We start from the raw sequence: 20,311 nt of genomic DNA on the forward strand, positions 1-20,311 counted from the left end.
CTTGGCATACTCTGTAACTTCAGCCAGCTTCCCCTGTATATCCTTCATCACATTAACTAGCACAGAATTCTTATCAGCAGCATCCCAGTACTTTTTGGTCATTACTTCCAGTTTCTTTTTGTCAACTCCCCATGCAGCTTGCATGCATCCTTCGCCTTAGCGGCGTTGACATCGATACAAAGACGCGTTGCCGCGGCGTTCTTCAGTTTGTCGTACCCCGCAAGAAACTACAAGTACAGTACCAAAATTAGAGTCGCCCAATAAACAAAAGGAAAACATAACAGATGAAAAGCTCACCAAACAACAAGCCATGTCCATGGTCCCCAACAGTGTCCCCATATCTTCGTCTTCATCCTCAGCCTTATCACCATCTAGTACGATCCCTTTTAGAAGGCTAGTCGTTATGGGTGCTGAGTGGAAGCTGCAGTAAGAACGTTTCACAACATGCTTCTTCCCCGTCTTCCCCACATAGAAGAATTCGCTACCTACATCCCCAAGACGTTGGGACGATCTCTCACCAGCGACATGGTGGCCTTGACCCTGGCCGCTACGTTCCTCAGCAGCCAGATCGGCCTCATCCCTCCGACGGGGAGACCTAAACATAATGCCACCAGTCGGGTGCCACCAGTCGGGCGACCTGCACTTCTGGGTCGCTTGTTACCCTTAGCTTCTAAAGCAACAACTTTCCTCTTGCCACGGTCACCATGGCGATGAGGGTGTAATTCCATCTCTTCCATCACAAGGGGAGAGGCTTCCCTCACACCTTCATCACCAGCAGCAGTTTCATGTCTCCGAGCCATAACAAACTTTACAAATGCAACCAACAATCAATGAACTAACAGAATATCAAAACCTTCTAGTTCAAATGAAAACCTATAAAGGAAAAGCACGTACCTGAACTGATTAACAAAGGAAGGAACGCAAGAACTTTGGAAAAGAACCGAGAAGCTTGCAGACGAAGACGGGCAAATGCTCTTCAAATTCTAGTAACAGTCCTCTTATGTTCATGTCACGCCCCTTCCCTAGGCACGTCATAATGACATTGAGACACCAAACTTCAGGCCACCTGGCAGCCATCATTGCACATCTCCAAAATGAAGAGCACGGCATACGCCCTACTATATACGCAGTTCGTACAGAGTCACTAATTCTTGTTAAACGCGACTTACAACACTAAGGACAAATAAAGGACAGGACGCTCACTCAGGACCACAAGATACTTAACCTCACCCAGTCTTATAAGGAGTTGCCCACGCAACCAAACAAATACAACAATATCAAGACTCATACATTCAATCATGCGGGAGATAAACAGAATGGAGAAGCAAATAACAAACATAGCATATAAGCAAAAGACGAACTAGTCGGACAGACCCAAACCACGGCTCGCATCTTAGCCGAGCTGTTGAGTCTACTCAGGAAATCCAGCTCGGCTAACCACCATTCATCATCACATTGGCACCCCAGACCAATACGGGGCACCAGGTCATTCAATGTGTTAACAAACATAAACAAGAAAAGCGAACTGCCCAGGTTACCCCGGGAAACCAGCTCTATTGTATCACAACTTACAAACATCAGAACCAAATACCCTCACAACTCTCCAAGTCCAGGAAGACCAGAAACATTTTCAGCAACTAAAGGATCCACTTCAACCTCTGCATCACCACCCTCAACCACAATGGAGAGACCATCTGCACCCACATTTACAAACACGTCTGACGCAACATCTTCAGTTCAGGATTCAACGACCTCTTGAGCACGTACCACCGAAGAAGGAGGAGCATCACATGCATCTCTCAGTACAGTTACTGTTGACGTACTGAGATCCCCGCGTTCATGCTTCTCTCTGTAAGCTTTATAATCTGCTTCTAGCTCGAGGAAGTCACGGTCCAGAACGTCATATTGCTTGGTAGCATCACGAAAGCAACGTCCATGATTACTTTCGGATAGCGAAGTCGACCTCATAATTTCTACATCCGATGCAGCAAGTCTCTCCTCAGCTGCATGCAATTTTATCTTGGCTTCCTCCGCCTTAGTATTCTTCAGCATCTTCGCCAAACTAAGAGCCTGTGCACTTTCGTCAAGTCCTCAAGCTCCTTGCGTTCCATGCCAGATGAGTCCTGAACATTCTTCAGCTCGTCCTTCATCTTCATCATAGTTTCTCTATCCGATTCAGCGAACTGGGCGATCTCCTTCAGCTTCTGGTACCCGCTCACAAGCTACATTAACACACATACAATAGCAATCAGTTCACAGGATTATCATAACAGAACAACCAAACCAAGTTTATCGAATCCCACTTACCAAACACTGCGCTATGTCCATTTGCCTCAGGTTATCAGCAATCCCCTTAACATCCAGTTCTTTGCGGTTTCCATCCAAAGCTATATGTTCAAGTAGACTCGCTGAAACCTTACTTGACCTGAAGTTGTAGTCAGTTCGCTTCGTTGCCCGCTGTACCCCCTGATCATCCAAATACACCACTTGGGACTCCAAATCTTCACTAGCTATAACAGATTTCCCACTCACCTTGCTAGGGCTCTTCAACTTCACTTGGAGCGCTGCCGGTGGACTCTGAGCGACCCCAAAGTTTGCCAGATCCATGAGTGCTACAGGCCTTAACCTGGAACTGCGCGGGACATAACTACTAGCTTGTTCCCCACCAGACACGCTCCCAGCACCGGAGCTATCCCCAAGCACATGCCTCGCAGCCTTGATAGCCTTGGCAGCGCCTTGCTCAGGCGCATCAGCTTTCCTCTTCAACGAGCTGCTCCGATTACAAGGCTTGAAGACTACCTCCACCAGCTCCACAGGCGAACCACTAGACTTACCTACCCCAGACGCACCAGCACCTCCAGCAGATCGTTTCGAACCATTACGACCTCGATTCCTATCCTCCCTAGTCACCAAATCACCCTTTCGTTTCTCCATCACTTTTTCACTAGCTTGACCTCGATCCCTTTTCTTTTGATCTCTCCTTTTCTCCCTGATCATTGGACCTCCTTTCTCCACAAAGAAATGAGCAACTTCAGGTAGTTTTGCTTGTTTCTGGGCCCGAGTTAACCTTGCGAACCTCTCTATTTCCTTCCGGTTAGTTCTTATCTTTACAGCGAACTCTGCAAGCATAACAAAAAACACAAGTCAGTTAAAATAACAGTAACCCAACCATCAAAACAACATAAGCAATACACTCCCACCCACCGGAGATATTGCAAACCCTAGTTTGCAACCTAAATCCGCTAGCACAGTAGTTTCCAACTAACAACAACGATCTCTTTTTCCAAGCTTCGTTGCTTACACCATCCATCACACTGGAACACTTCGTCAAAGTTTGCAAGCTAAAATTGAAATTATGAGATCGCTTTACAACGAAGTGCTCAGTAATGTCAGATACCCCTATGTGGTATTCACCACTAGCATTCAGTAGATCGAACACCTTGAACAGCCGCCAAGTGTTACCAACAAACTGACAAGGGGATTTCCAACAGTGAGCTAAAAAGTCACAAACTAGCTTCGAGAACGGTATTTGCATATGCGCTCTCAACTGACCCTCACAGATTATTACCCCACCATTCGGAGGGTTGTATTCCTCACTCAGCACATTTTCGCTCGGCCCTGGTTCGTATATCTCCAGGTTGTTTACCTTTATCCCATAAACTGCCCTTAGTTCGGGGAACACACTTGCTGCAAGTCGATCCACCATCCTAGGGGGAAACCCACTTGAGGACGATCCCTCATCACGACCCGAAGTGCTAGCTACAGCACCTACATAGCCAGATAGGGTCCTACCTTCATCTTCCCTAACTTCACCCTCACCATACTTAGAAAGACTTCTAAAACCCACCAATTTTTCATTATCTTCCTCATATTCACCACAACTTAAAGATACTTCCTGAACCTCTTCCGATCGCGTATCATCAGAGTCAGACATTTTTGCATTTTCTTCTTATCAAATACCCAAACCTAAGCAACAAAATCTGACACTGACCTACCTATTAGACACACAACACTTGCACAAGCAGAAAGAAAACTGAAAATGGAAAAGCAAGCGGCAGCAAAAGCACTCACCTGAGAAACCCTAGCCTGCGGTTTTGTTGAAGAAGAAAATAGAAAATAGCTTTTCAGTTCTCCCAAATTTGATTTTGTGCAACCACCTGTTCAGTTCCCAAGGCGTTATGATTACAATCTAAGCCCTAGCCCGCACACATGTCTCAAGGACCTGTCTTTTCAAGATTCTAAAAAATGCGGCAGCACGTTTCCTCACCAACTGCTATGATTCTGTCATGTGCCAACCACGTGCCAACTTTCACATCACATCAAGTCATCATATAACACGAATCGACCCTTACGGTAAGACAGTCGGTTCCGTTCACACCAGCCCGCTCCTCCACTCATGCTCAACACGTACCACTCACTACAAGAAATAGGGTTTTTGGCGACAAAAAATAACGTCGCTGAATATTGCCAAAACGTCACTAATTAGATTTTGCGACGTTTTTTGGAGCGTCACCTGATCGTGGCTAAAGCTATAGTCGGCAAAGATACAAAGCGACAATTTTACACTGTCGCCATTGCTTCAGTTGTGTCGCTAAATATTTTTATAATTCTCTATACAATTAACATTGCAAAAGATGTATTTTTGGCGACGTCTTCAAAATCGTCGCCATCAAGACCTTATTAGCAACGTTTATATCGTCACTAAAGGCCAGAGAAATTTAAAAAAATTAGTGTTATTAGCGACGTTATAATCATCGCTATAAGTCCCAATTTTTTTAAAAAAATTGGTGTTATTAGCAACAATTTTAGTGTCACCAAAGATAAAAATAATTTGAAATTGGTGTTATTAGCAACATTTTTAGTATCAGTAAAAATAAAAATAATTCGTCGATAAAAGTCTAAATTATTTGAATTTTTTATTTTTTCAGACCTAATATCGTCACCAAATGTGAACCATTTGTACAAACATTTTGTCACTTCCATGTATCATTTTTATTTTTTGCTAACATTCAATCGAAACACAAAAAAAAAACATCAAATATCAAACAAGAAAAAAATATTCATTAAATATAAAAAGGAAAATTTACATCTTTTTGTACATAAGTTTTGACATGGTCAAAATATAGAAAAATAGTCTACCATCCTCTACAAGTAATTTTGTTAAGTCTAAACCGTGTCTATAAAATGGTAGAACGTCATGTTACTGGCCAGACTGAACAATTGTCGATCTCTTGTAATAGAACCAACCTTTAGCATTTTTATAAGTCCATCTGCAAAAACACAAAAAAATAAATAAAATATAAATTCCTTCACAGACTTGAATATAGTTTGGTGCTAAAGACGTCAAAAAATAACAACTAGAAATTAAGAACCAGTAAAGAATAATACAAACTAAGAGCTTATAAGTCCATCATGCATAAATTATATAGTGCATACATGGAGGGTTGATCATGCATGTGCAATAACGAATAATATGGATATAAAGGATAAAAACAATTATAAGTTAGGCAAGGAATTCATTTCAATCAAGCCTGCACAATATCATCACCAAGGAACTAATTCTACTGAACAAAGTAATTCAACTTTAGAAAATCGTACCACAACCAGAACATCCAATTAGTATACCATGAGCACTACCGTCTTCACTAGAAAGTGTGAAATGGACAGGGCATGACAAAGTCAATTAATCCTCAAAGAATTTAGACATTACGACAAATTGTAATACAAACAAATAGCCGCAAGATTAATAGAAGACCCACACTACTCACTCTTAGTTTAATCACATTACACACTCTAAACTCTTTATCTCCTTCATTTAATGAAAATTTTGAAAACAATACATACTCAAGTGTTTTGTGTGAATCAACATACCTATAAGTCAGTAACTCCTTGTTTTGCTCCCTTATAAAGTCCTTAGGGCAAGCTTGCCACCGCATTAAGTAGAAAAAAAAATAATTAAAACTCAAATTCAAGATATAGTTCAGATCACCCCGCTGAGAAGCTTAACCAAATATGAGAAAAATCATAAAAGTAAGTGGAAAGAAAATCCAAAACAAGCGTGTTGCATAGAGAAAAATGTTAAATGTTACTATATCCAAGACTGCTACAAGCCCACAAAAAACATGCTAACAGTAGAGAAAAATGTTGCCATTGTTAAGCCAGTTCCCCGTGTTAGTAATAAAGAGAAACAATTATAGGTAGTAACTTTGCATGAAAAAAATTCAATTTATTGACATTCCTAAGAGAAAATTGCTTATCCTATCTATTTAGCCTAGAAGAAATTGGTTGTTTGTAGCATGGTTGCATGGATAGCAAGCTATTGGAAGGAAAGAGAAATCACCAAAGACAAAAACTAGTGAACCAAATTTCTAAACCTTGTACCACGAGATTTAGCACTCCTTTTAAACCTTACCTTTATTTTTAAACCTTGTACCACAAGGTTTCTTTTAGTCCCTTTGATTCTCCCTGACCAGTACCTAGTTACTACGTAAAAGTGTAAAACCTAGGTGAACCCATGTGACAAGCTTCTTTTTGTGTGTAGATGAGATGGTATATGGATGATATAGATAGATGATGTAGATGGATGATGGTCGTTGAATAAAATAGAAGCATATCAAAACCTAATTATCCCTTAATAAGTAAATGATGAGTAGGGTATCGTTCCACTTTTAAGTGTATGTTATGTGAAGGACAGGACTGGAAAGGGGGTTTAAGGGATTAAAAACTATGATTGTAGAGATTTTAGATTCTAATACTAAACTAAACTAAATTAACTAAACTATTAGGAATTTATAAAAGAGGGAATTCAAGATATTAGAATCCACCAATACTTTTAATCTATGACCTTCTACTTCATGGTTGTTCTTACAAGTAGACTACAATTATGCAATCTAGCAAGTGTCGATGCCCTCTTGGACGAAACATCGTTAACAATTAACTCTACTTAAGGTTATTCCTATGTTTATACTATTAATATCTCCTTTCCTTTTATGTAAGCTCGGGAAGCCATTCAATGTATTACCGGGCACTACAAGAAAACAGGTTTTTAGCCACGGCCCAAAACCGTGGCAAAAGAGTTTTTCCCACGGTCAAAATCCGTCACACGACCGTGGGCTTTTTGTGCGTCGGTAATGGTGTACCCACAGCCATGACCATAGCAAAAGCCACCCAATAGCCACAGTCATTGGGTTGGTCTAAGTCCGTAGAAGTAGCGACGGTCTAAGTCCGTGGGAAATACTGGTTTATGCCTACGGTCACACAATACTAGCCATTGCTTTGGACCGTGGGAAAAGGATTTTTTTTATTAAAAAAAAATATTAGGGCCAATGTCACATTTCAACCTGTTTCTGCACATTTTTTCTAGTTGCACACCCACCAATCATCCACAAAACTTTGTACAGATTCTTCATTACACAATTATCAAAATATACTTAATAAGGAGAAATACAAGTTGTTCAATTGAAAAAAGGAAATTATAAGTTACGTTTTACTCTAAAATAAGAACATGGACTTGAACACTCCCATCTTTAGCATCCGGCCTTCACGATACCGTTAAGGCAAGTCTAACCCTTTATATACTTCAGGCCACTTCATGTTTCCCATCATCAACAGTTCAATATGGGAAACTAACCTTCACAACAGTTCAAGAAGTGTTGGCATTGCATAAGACCCTGATTGAGTCGCTGTAGAGCAAAGTGTTTCCTGCAGAGGCCTCCGGACCCTGTGGTAAAATTCAGGATCAATTGGTTATATAACTAGCTAAGACCCAAACTTTAATTTAAATAACATTTTGAGGAAAAACATTCACATTTAAACCATGGACAAATGACAATCAGTAAACTACTCATACTAGGGTCCTTCTTTCCTACACTATATAGGGCCCGAGTAGACTCGGCCCATATGAATCAAGAATATAACTAGCTTAACCATGCCATTTGTGGTGAATTGCATACATACCACCGCACTAGAGGACACAAAATTTATGTGTCTCATTTAACTATTTAAGGTACGGTGAAACTTATGCAACTCATCTCTGTCTTGATTTAACAAGCAATACTTCATTAACGCGTAACGAAAGTTATATGGGAGAGAGGGGGGCAAGAAAACTCACCCAATCATGGCAAGAGAGCATGAAGTGATCAGCACCTTGTGTCCTATTCCAGAAGGGGTACTTCGTAGAAATAACTCTAACATAATCAGAAACGAATTGTAGCAAAGAAAACTCACCCAATCATGTATGAACCTTCCTTCTGATGTGTAGATATCCTTGCATGGTCCACCGTGAACAATGGGCATGTTCCCTTCTTCGTACACATACACTTTAAATCGCTTCTCCATCTCCAAATAACTCCTGCAAGGAGAGATTCAACATTATAGTTTATCCAATTTAAGCATTGGGTTAAACACACAGACCCACAATTACACTGCACTGAACGAGTTTTACTAACAATGTTTAATTGACCACAAAATAACTTATTTAACTCAACAACCTTTTATCTGTTCCAAGTTAGCACCAATTACAGATGGTCCCTAATTAATTGACCACTCCAGAAATGTTAATTGACCATTCTCAGATAAATACCGCAATTTAATCGGAAATCTACAATATGACAAGTCAAGGCAAATATAGATTATGATGAAAATCAGTATTTACGTACATTTTCTTGTAGTGACACGAAAAGGACCGAATCAATGTTCCAATTACATACATCAAGAGAAACCTAACATGGAAGAGGAAAAGGAGATTGAAGGCGAAAAAACTAACCTGGTTTGATTGCTATTCTTGGTCGTTGTTTTGCAGACTTAATCTAGAGACAGAGAGAGAGGGCTGGAGGTTGATACCCTAACTGTACGAGTGTAGAAGTGGGAGAGCTAGTGAGTGGAAATTAAAGTTTTAGACTTTTTTTAGAGTCGTGAAGGGGCACAAGTTACCAGTAAATGGTCAACACTGTTTTACAGAGACAATTAACATAACCTATAATGACCGGCCTATTTGAGCGGTCACACATAACATTGACTAAGTACTTAGACTGCCTTAGTTATGGTTTCGAATACACGGGGTGATAAAAATGCTAACAAGACAGTCACATAGAGAGGCTAGCTATCTGAAAATAAACCACACCCCATTGTGTAACTTTGATAACAGTTTTAGGAAGCCTCTAATCTAGAATATATAATATAGAGGTAGTAAGCTCACAGTTCAAAACTTGAAGGTTAGGCCGACTGCAATCAACTAAATTTCCAATCCATTTGCAACCACATAAGAAATGTACCGCAAGAACAAAATTTAACCTCATGTACAAGTGTCGTTCTCTCGGGTAACTTATGGACCTCTATTTCATAAGAAGTTTAGTACACTTTCATACTTTTGCTTCATGTCTAGTCATCATCAAGATTTGCATGGGCATGTTTGGTCATCGGTAGCACCCTCGCCAAGGGCTCTTCACTCTTTTAATGGATATTCCAAATCTTATGCGACATAATAGTACAAAATATCAAAAACCAATGATACTTGTTGATATTTCTTATTATATCGAGATATATCATCGATTTCAGATATCTCTTTCTAGTTTACACGTTCTATTTCCCTCCAATCTCACTCCCAAATTTCCCATACCCGCCGTCCGCACATCCCTTTTTTAATCGCGCTTCAATTTTATTATTCTATAGGTACAAAATTTGTGATTGTGCTCGGTATGCTAGTATTACGAACCGTTTATTCACCAGCCACATGTACAGAAATGACTACATTTCGTACATTGGCGTCAAGATTGAGACCAGCCACAAGACGTATGTTAACAACAACTGCTACTTGTTCTACAAACAAGGAAAAGGTTATTGTGATATCAAGTCCTACTGGTGCTGGCAAAAGTAGACTTGCATTGGAATTAGCAAAGAAACTTAACGGGGAAATTATTAGTGCTGACTCGGTCCAATAAATTGAATTATTGAGTGTTAGAAAGGTTTTTCAATTCTACAAGTCTATTGAGACTTATAAGTTCTTAGATTTATGGCGAAGGTTTCAACCTTTCTCCAAATAATTTCAGCATGCCCATATATATAACCAATATACAAAATGCAAAAGAACGGCACATTGTCAGAGAACTAAATAATAAGGTTATATCAGTAAATAAATAGTACAAAGAAAAGTTCAAAGAACCAAAGCGAAGAAATGACCATACCTAGCATGAATCTCAACTTCGTAAAAGTCTTTACACTATTCCCAAGATCTCTAAGAGCTTTCTCAAGCATCTGCAAGAAAAATAAGAATGCTTACAACTTTATATTAGCACCGGCTTGTTGTGATTTTTCAAACCTGGTTTCAAGTTAGTGCTTAATCTGATGAAGTCAAGCATACGACTTAAAAGGCCTATATAACATTAGAGCTAGGTACCCTATCCTAAAAACCAATGACATAACCTGGAAACTAGTCCTCAAGAGACTAAACAAACACCCTGACGAGATTTTGGTGCGACCAAGGAAGTTGCACTAGCAACAAAAGTAATATATTTACACTAAGATATAAAGAAAATCGAACTAACTGTATAAATATATTTATACTAAGTATTAAAGAAAAGTATCAATAATTTGAAATCCGCTACATATTGGGTGCGTCTGAGAAAAAGGTATACAATACCAATTGAATGACAATATATGTTGTTACCCCTAAGACATATCAAACACACCAATTAACCAAATTGAGCACCTCTGAATAACATACATACAATAAAAACAATGATCCATATCACAAATTTTGGAACCATTTTAATTAATTTCATCTCCAATCTAGTAGAATGCAATTGTAGTATATTGTAGCGTAAAAACAACGAGCCAAGCCGAAAGTGCTTTGCGAGACGAAAGTACCATTTTTTTTTGTTATTTTCTTCTTTGATACTTGAGTCACTAATTCAATTCTCAAGTAAGGGGTTCTAACTCCAATCAAGCCGATGACATGCTTAATGGCTGGATTAATTATAACATTGAGGAACCGATGAATAAACCGGAGCAAACATATGATTAAATTCTAACAAAGGCAGAGTTGAAAAATAATGCCCTCCCTGTTTGTTTCTAATACTAAAAAGGACCATATGTCCATACATTACTCCATCTTTTGAGTAAATCTATAAATCAAATTTCTAATATAAATTAGAAATTTCGAAAGTAAACCTTCTTTTCTTCCGTGAGCTTACTTGTAAAGTGTTACTTTTCATTTGTTCAACGGATACAATATTCATGTCTAGAAACTAGATATCTTTAAAATATAAATAACTAAAGCACCAAGTATGTGTCATCCAAAGCAAGAGAGAACAACAAAATAAAAAAGTTCTAAAAGCATAGAAGCCTTCAAGATGTTTCGAAACAATTCATATTTCATATCAATGCCGTGTGAGATAATAGAAACGCTGAACCAATGTAATTACCTAGTGAAGTTCAAAATTGAGCCGTTTTAGCATAAGATCATGAGCACTGTCCTTCGACATTGAAGTTTCTTTAATATCTTTAGGCACACTACTGAAAAATTCTGCCTCGGGTACAAGTTCAATATCAGGATACTTTGACTTGAAATCTATGCAAGCCTTGATGGCTTTCAAATAGTGTTTTTTCTCATACAACAGGTTGTGAAATGTAGTAAAGTCAACTGGAGCCTTTGCACGTTCAGTTTCAGCTTTAACTCGATCTTCTTCTAGGAAGATGGAACGATTTGCCTACATCAAAACCATAAAATATGTTTAAAGACCTCATCGTGAAGTATATATACATTTTATGAAAAAGCGTCTTCATTTCAACCAATAGGTCAATAGGAGCTGTAAAGATTTCGACTTGAATGGAACAACAACAACCACCAAATATAGACATAGAAAAAACACGAACCTGACGGAGATTGGCGAGATGAATAGACATAAGAGTAACAAGTTCTTTTAATTCAGATTTCGATCTTCCTTCTTTTTTAATAAACAGAAAATTGCCAAGCCAACACAACTCTCTCAGTTTATTTGCCTTGCCCTAATTGCGAACTAATTGCCAAGACAACACAATGCTACCAAAAACAGAAAAAGGGAATTAAACTCAAGTAAATCTCGCCACTACCTTTGTTCAAAAGCCGTATCTCTTATCTCTCATATTATATGAGCTCAACAATTGTAGTTTTAGTTTCTATTTGAAATCCAGTAAATGTTTTCAAATCAGATTTCGCTTTCCAAACCCTAAATACTCAAGAAATTAGGCTTATAAGAACTAGGGTTCTCGAAAAACCAAAGCTTCAACATTAATTCAATTAAACATGACAAGTGAAACCCCAATTAGCGAAAATATAAAAAAGATGGTATTTGTAGAATTACCTTACGGAAGAACACAAAAGAGATAATTTTTTACCTTTGAATATCGAAATAAAAAGAGGCGCATCCGTCCTCCACCCATAAATCCCAAAGATCAAATAATAACTCCGATTCATCCAGTCACAAAGTGGGAGTGGCAGATCTTCTCGTTGGTTTCAAGTGTTGAATCTGGCGACGAAATTTGTCTTTCTAAAGTTTTCTTGTGTTTTAGATAATATGTGATAAGGTGGACCTTTGCCTACGGCTTTTGACAGCATAACAAGATCTAAAGCCGTTCACACATGTATCCCACGGTTGAAACCGTAGCAACAGCCACGGCTAAAAGTGTCGCTTAATAGTGGCTACGAGTTCCAAAATAGTGCTACGGACTTTTGAGCAGTAGCGACGGCCAACATCTGTTAGATATTTAGCTAGGGTGAGTAGCCGTGGGTAAAAATACCGGGCTTCCGTGGCAAAAAGCCCATTTTCTTGTAGTGGGGAGCAACATCAAGGAGTACTTCCTAATAGGGCGGTCATTCAATGAATCACCACTTAAGGCAAACACAAAGAATACTTTCCCTAAGCAGCCACTCCCTGAGCTACCCCTTCTAAGGCAACACAAAGAATACTTTCCTAACTCTAATGAACTATACTACTAGAAGAAAAGTAAAGAACACTGGCATGATATTAATATTGCAAAACATAAACCTTATTCTATACTTCCATCCCCTGGTGTAGGCAATGGAACTAATAACTAAAAACATAAAGAACTAACCTGATTGAAGAACACCATGAACCAGAATAATCATTAAACCTTAAGCACTGGCTTTATCTCCTCCCTTGAAGGTGAAGATTAGCCTTCCATAAAGAAAGAAGAACACGAAGAACGAGAAGAAGAAGAGTCGAAGAACATAAGACTAGAAAGACTAATTTATTAAGACTCAGCTAGTTAAAACTGAATCTTTTATTATTAATCTCTCTCTGCCTCAAGTTCTGGAGACAAGAATATAAATGAATTGGCAATTTACATGAGGCACTTAGGTCCTCTATTTATAGGGGTTACAATGAGTTCTAGAAGCATTTCAAATCGTCATTTGTTTCCTAATACAAATAGACTTCTTTTAGAGTTCAACTTTGTCTCCAAAACTGAGAAGGAATTGGCTACAGTGTCGATCCATGCATCTGGACGCACGATCCATACGTCTTAGATGCAAGCAATGAGTCTGGACGCGCGATTCATGCGTCTCAGACGCGAGCAATGTGTCTGGACGCTCGATCCATGTGTCTCAGACGCAAGCAATGAGTCTGGACACGCAATCTATGCGTCTCAGATGCAAGCAATGCATCTGGACGCTCGATCCATGTGTCCCAGATGTGGAAGTCTATTTTGTCTCTTCTGCTCTATCCTTCTATCCTCTTTTGCGGGCTTTGGTCCAAGCAACGAATCCTTTGGCCTTGGGCTTCCAAATAGGCTTTATAATAGGTCCAAGTCGCACCTTTAATAGCTTCAATTCCTTAGCTTTCTCCATGATTGTCCACGAGCTTCCCATGTGATCCTTAATGCTCTGAATTGCTCCATTTTACCCTTTTTTCTCTAATATTCCACAAAACTCTCTCTTTCACCTGTAGAATCATAAAACATAACTTACAAACACTATTAGTCCAGTAAGATGGCTAAACAAAAGGCATAATCGAGGGTTAAATTGCAGTTTTTGAGCACTTATCACAACTCCCAACTAGCCTTTCGCTAGTCTCTTAGCAAATAAGATAAAAAATAGATAAGTGATCAAAATCACATCCTAATAACAAAATCCTAACTCACTTTCGCAGGCATCGCGATTTCATTTACCATATGCAACAAGGCTTTAAACTTTTAAGTTCCCCAAAAAGGACGAGTTATAGTCTCGTGGGGTTTTCAGGTGATATACCCACAAAATCAATCAATAGCATGATCAAGAATGATAGTATTTTTCAGAGAGAGAAATTTCTTACCCACTTAGTGCTTACTCCAACAGACAGTCTCTATTGCTAACTACATTGCTGCAAAGACTCATAGATTATAATGGAAGATAGTAAAAATTGACAAAATTTTCAATCAAGGCTTATGTGTGTACTTAGTCAATCTCCTATACTCTCCTATCCAAGAAACAGAATCCCTAGTTTACCTTTAGACAAATAATCTCGACTTTCAATCCTCACTGGTCATACTCTTAGAAAAGAATCTCTCAGAAGACGGTCTACTATTTTACCTCATGTATGTGGGGAAAAGAATAATGCATACGAACATCCCACATACTACCTTGAAAAAACAGACTTTTGGATGAAATTAGTCTCATGGAAAGAATGTCAATCACATACGAAGTGTCGGGTCCTTCACTTTAGCATCTTCTCACCTATTCTAGACTTCATACCATACTGTAGTGATAAGTCATGGGTTGTAACTTGGTTTGGGTATTGGTTTATGAAGGAAAGGTAAAAAGGATTCTAAGGTTGTTTCTGAAAACACTAAGGGTTTTGGCTTCTTTTTTTGGAAGATTTCTTCAAATTCTGTATTGCAGAGAAAATTCTTTCTTAGTCTTAGCTTTTCCATCCATTCTGTTCAACTTTTTTTATTTTTTATAACTCAGTGGTATATCCTTGATTAGTACTGGATATGCTTGTTTTCCACTAGCTTCTTTCACTTTGAACAGAATGATGGTCTTCATTGTATCTCTCTGGTATTTCCTTGTAATCTTCCTTTTATGCTCTTTCTTCCTCCTTGTTCCCTTCGTACTCTCAGAAACATATGGGTATGGCTGATAAAGGTTTTTGGCTATACTCCTTGTCTGGAGTTGGGTAAAGGGTAAAGGGTTTTATGAAAGAAAATGGCTTATTGTAAGGCTCAAAAGGGTTTAACATGATGGTCCTACTAGGTGGGATAAAGGCTGAATAGGTTCACTACTTGACTTATCAGTATGATACTTTGTTTCGAATAGAGTACAAGACCTAATGGCTATCTCCCCAGTTGATGTCACTTCGTGATTAACCAAATTAACAAATAATGAGACTATATTACAACAACATAAAGAACTGAAAGATGTTGAGTCACTAAGACTCGGATTTTTCGTAAGAACTCTCCAAAGAATGGGTATAAAGCTCAAGTCTCACGGGCTAAGTCTAAAAATTCTACTTCTAGTTTATTAGGGGTTTAAATACCTCTTCTAGCAAAAGTATACAAAACTGACCAAGTATTATGGTGATGCCTTGATAAAGAATTCTATCAACAAGAACTATGTCCGACCATAATAAATAGTCTAAGCGGTAATGAAATCAATAATATCAACTATCTATCAAACTCAACACTAAGAAGTATAGAATATATATCCCAGACTCATAATTAAAATTCATTTTTCTCATGCTACTGATATAGAAACAAAAATATTTTTGTTTTTGAAAACTAATTTTCGAAATTCATTTCTCAAGTACACCCTCCCCTACTTATGCATGCATTGACCTCAATGTATAAAGAGGTAAATGAAATGGATGAGAAAAAGGTAGGATATTACCATTGATGCCTGACACTGCCTCTTTTTGTGTGTGTAGATGTGTATGGATGATGTAGATGTATGATGGTCGTTGAACAAATAGAAGCGTATCAAAACCTAATTATCCCTCAATAAGTAAAGGATGAGTAGGGTATCGTTCCACTTTTAAGTGCATGTTATGTGAAGGACAGGACTGAAAAGGGGGTTTGAGGGATTAAAAACTATGATTGTAGAGATTTTAAATACTAAACTAAGATAAACTAACTAAACTATTGAGAATTTATAAGAGAGGGAATTCAAGATATTAGAATCCACCAATACTTTTGATCTATGACCTTCTGCTTCATGGTTGTTCTTACAAGTAGACTACAATTAGGCAATCGAGCGAGTGCCGATGCCCTCTTGGATCTAAAACATCGTTAACAATTAACTCTACTTAAGGTTGTTTCTATGTTTATGCTATTAATATCTTCTTTCCTTTTATGTAAGCTCGGGCAGCCATTCAATGTATTACCAAGAGCAACATCAAGGAGTACTTCCTAATAGTATGCCATTCAATGAATCACCACTTAAGGCAAACACAAAGAATACTTCCCCTAGGCAGCCACTCCCTGAGCTACCCCTTCTAAGGCAACACAAAGAATACTTCCCTAACTCTAAAAAACTATACTACTAGAAGAAAAGTAAAGAACACTAGCATGATATTAATATTACAAAACATAAACCCTATTCTATACTTCCATCCCCTGGTGTGGGAAATGGAACTAATAACTACAAACATAAAGAACTAACCTGATTGAAGAACACCATGAATCGGAAGAATCATTAAACCTTAAGCACTGGCTTCATCTTCTCCCTTGAAGGAGAAGATTAGCCTTCCATAAAGAAGGAAGAACACTAAGAACGAGAAGAAGAAGAGTCGAAGAACATAAGACTAGAAAGACTAATTTATTAAGACTTAGCTAGTTAAAACCGATCTTTTATTATTAATCTCTCTCTACATCAAGTTCTGGACACAAGAATATAAGTGAATTGGCCCATTACATGAGGTACTTAGGTCCTCTATTTATAGGGGTTACAATGAGCTCTAGAAGCATTCCAAACCGTCATTTGTTTCCTAATACAAATAGACTTCTTCCAGAGTCCGACTTCGTCTTCAAAACTGAGAAGGAATTGACTACAGTGTTGATTCATGCGTCCCAGACTTAATCAATGCGTCTGGACGCTCGATCTATGCGTCCCAGATGTAATCAATGCGTCTGGACGCTCGATACATGCATCCCAGATGCATAAGCCGATTTTCTCTCTTCTGCTCTATCCTTCTATTCTCTTTTGCGGGCTTTGGTCCAAGCAACGAATCCTTTGGCCTTGGGCTTCCAAATAGACTTTAAAATAGGTCCAAGTCGCATCTTTAACAGCTCCAATTCCTTGGCCTTCTCCATGATTGTCCACGGGCCTCCCATGTGATCTTTAATGCTCTGAATTGCTTCGTTTTACCCCATTTTCTCTAATATTTTACAAAACTCTCTTTTTCACCTGTAGAATCTTAAAACACAACTTATAAACACTATTAGTCCACTAAGATGGCTAAACAAGAGGCATAAATAACACTTTTTGAGCACTTATCACAACTCCCAACTAGCCTTTTGCTAGTCTCTTAGCAAATAAGATAAAAAAATAGATAAGTGATCAAAATCACATCCTAATAACAAAAATAAAATCCTAACTCATTTTCGCAGGCATCGCGATTGCATTGACCATATGCAACAAGGCTTTAAACCTTTAAGTTCCCCAAAAAGGACGAGTTATAGTCTCGTGAGGGTTTTCAAGTGATATACCCACAAAATCAATCAATAGCATGTTCAAGAATGATAGTATTTTTTAGAGAGAGAAATTCCTTACCCACTTAGTGCTTACTCCAATAGACAATCTTCATTGCTAACTACATTTGCTGCAAAGACTCATAGTTATGATGAGAGATAGTAAAAATTGACAAAAATTCTCAATCAAGGCTTATGTGTGTACTTAGTCAATTTTCTATACTCTCCTATCCAAGAAACGGAATCCCTAGTTTACCTTTTAGCGGATAATCTCGACTTTCAATCCTCACCAGTCATACTCTCAACAAAGAATCTCTCAGAAGATGGTCTACTATTTTACCTCATATATGTGGGGAAAAGAATAATGCATACGAACATCCCACATACTACCTTGAAAAACAGACTTCTGAATAAAAGTAGTCTCATGGAAAGAATGTCAATCACATATGAAGTGTCGGGTCATTCACTTTAGCATCCTCTCACATATTCTAGACTTCGTACCATACTGTAGTGATAAGTCATGGGTTGTAACTTGGCTTGGGTATTGGTTTATAAAGAAAAGGTAAAAAGGATTCTAAGGTTGTTTCTGAAAAACACTAAGGGTTTTGCTTCTTTCTTTAGAAGATTTCTTTAAATTCTGTATTGCAGAGAAAATTCTTCCTTTGTCTTAGCTTTTCCATCCATTCTGTTCAACTTTTTTTATTTTTTATAACTCAGTGGTATATCCTTGATTAGTACTGGATATGCTTGTTTTCCACTAGCTTCTTTCACTTAGAACAGAATGATGGTCTTTATTGTATCTCTCTGGTATTTCCTTGTAATCTTCCTTTTGTGCTCTTTCTTCCTCTTTGTGTCCCTCGTATTCTCAGAAACATATGGGTATGGCTAATAAAGATTTTGGCTATACTCCTTGTCTGGAGTTGGGTGACAGGTAAAGGATTTTATGAAAGAAAATGGCTTATTGTAAGCCTCAAAAGGGTTTAACATGATGGTCCTACTAGGTGGGATAAAGGCTGAATGGGTTCACTACTTGACTTATCAGTATGATACTCTATTTCGAATAGACTACAAGACCTAATGGCTATCTCCCCAGTTGATGTCACTTCGTGATTAACCAAATTAACGAATAATGAGACTATATTACAACGACATAAAGAACTGAAAGATGTTGAGTCACTAAGACTCGGATTTTTCGTAAGAACTCTCCAAAGAATGGGTATAAAGCTCAAGTCTCACAGGCTAAGTCTAAAAATCTACTTCTAGTTTACTAGGGGTTTAAATCTCTTTTCTAGCAAAAGTACACAAAACTGACCAAGTATTATGGTGATACCTTGATAAAGAATTCTATCAATAAGAACTATGTCCGAGCATAATAAATAGTCTAAGCGGTATGAAATCAATAATATCAACTATCTATCAAACTCAACACTAAGCAATATAGAATATATATCCCAGACTCATCATTAAAATTCATTTTTCTCATGCTATTGATATAGAAACCAAAAATATTTTTGTTTTTGAAAACTAATTTTCGAAATTCATTTCTCAAGTACACCCTCCCCCTACTTATGCATGCATTGACCTCAATGTATAAAGAAGTAAATGAAATGGATGAGAAAAAGGTAGGATATTACCATTGATGCCGAATATCAATATTTGATCTTTCTCTGTCATATAAATATTAAGCTCACAAAATAGAGAAAATCAAATATCATTAGTTCAAGAAACAAAACAAATATAGGATTATTAAAGTAACTAATCCTACTGAGCAAACAGTGCTCAAAACTACTCGTGGCGGCCTCTGACGTTACGACGTCCTCTATCTGCTCGTCCGCCTCTCGGTTGACTCTCCAGCCTGACTACCCGCTCTTTAATCTCGTCAACACTACCAGCCGAGGTATATCATCGACCTCGTCGGTCGAAAAGTGTATGGGTGGTCTTTGCTTCGGTAGTCCTTTGATGTTCAAACAATGCCTGCATTCCCCCTGCGATATGTATCATAGCAGCCCTCATGTTCTCGATCCTCTATAGCTTGATAGGGTGCTATGTTTCCAAAATCATACTTTCGGTGGGGGTGTGGCAGCTGTGGTACGCGTCGGCTGTCCCCTCGCACATCTAAGTACTTTGAGCTCCATTCTCCTGCGGTCCTCGTAGCCAAAATACTCTTAGGATCATAGCTCTCGAAGTCTCATCCGAAAGCACCGGTGATCTAAATCCTAAGCCTTCCATGATCTTTGTGGCTATGACCGAGCGCTTATATCTTAGAATGCTCCACCTTCTTTGTCTTCATATTCCCCAGCCTTCTAAGAATAAATCTACACATACAAATTCTAACGTCCCTAGTCATCAACATCCAAAGCAAGTGTAGACCGGGCTGGTATAAAGTGTTCTCACTCACCGTGCCTACTACGTTGTGACAAAGCCATCTGTATGCTAGCTGTTGGTTCTTCTGCAGAGACTTCATCTTCGTCTGGCTTGCCTGATTAACCTCTGCATGTGGGCCAAGACGTCCATGGTAATCCTTCAATCCTCCCAAAGATGCGGGTGTCTCATCCCCTCGTGACATCGGAATCTGGGTGAACTCACGGAGCATCTCCCTCGTCAACTTAAGCTCGTGCGTCTCAAATTTCAACACAAGCTCACCGGGTCTCGG

The 20,311-nt window shown here is 38.5% G+C and overlaps 1 long non-coding RNA gene across 1 annotated transcript; it reads right to left on the reverse strand.

Annotated features, from left to right (window-relative positions):
• Window positions 1–7,496: 7,496 nt before the first annotated feature.
• Window positions 7,497–8,979, reverse strand: LOC147518578 (uncharacterized). Its single transcript, XR_015214080.1, has 3 exons — window positions 8,765–8,979; window positions 8,227–8,350; window positions 7,497–7,720 (listed from the first exon to the last, which is right to left on the reverse strand). It is a non-coding gene; the product is annotated as an uncharacterized LOC147518578 (long non-coding RNA).
• Between the last annotated feature and the right edge of the window lie 11,332 nt (window positions 8,980–20,311).

This window comes from Coptis chinensis, chromosome 2 (genome assembly GCF_015680905.1).
Source record: "Coptis chinensis isolate HL-2020 chromosome 2, ASM1568090v1, whole genome shotgun sequence".
NCBI lineage: Eukaryota > Viridiplantae > Streptophyta > Magnoliopsida > Ranunculales > Ranunculaceae > Coptis > Coptis chinensis.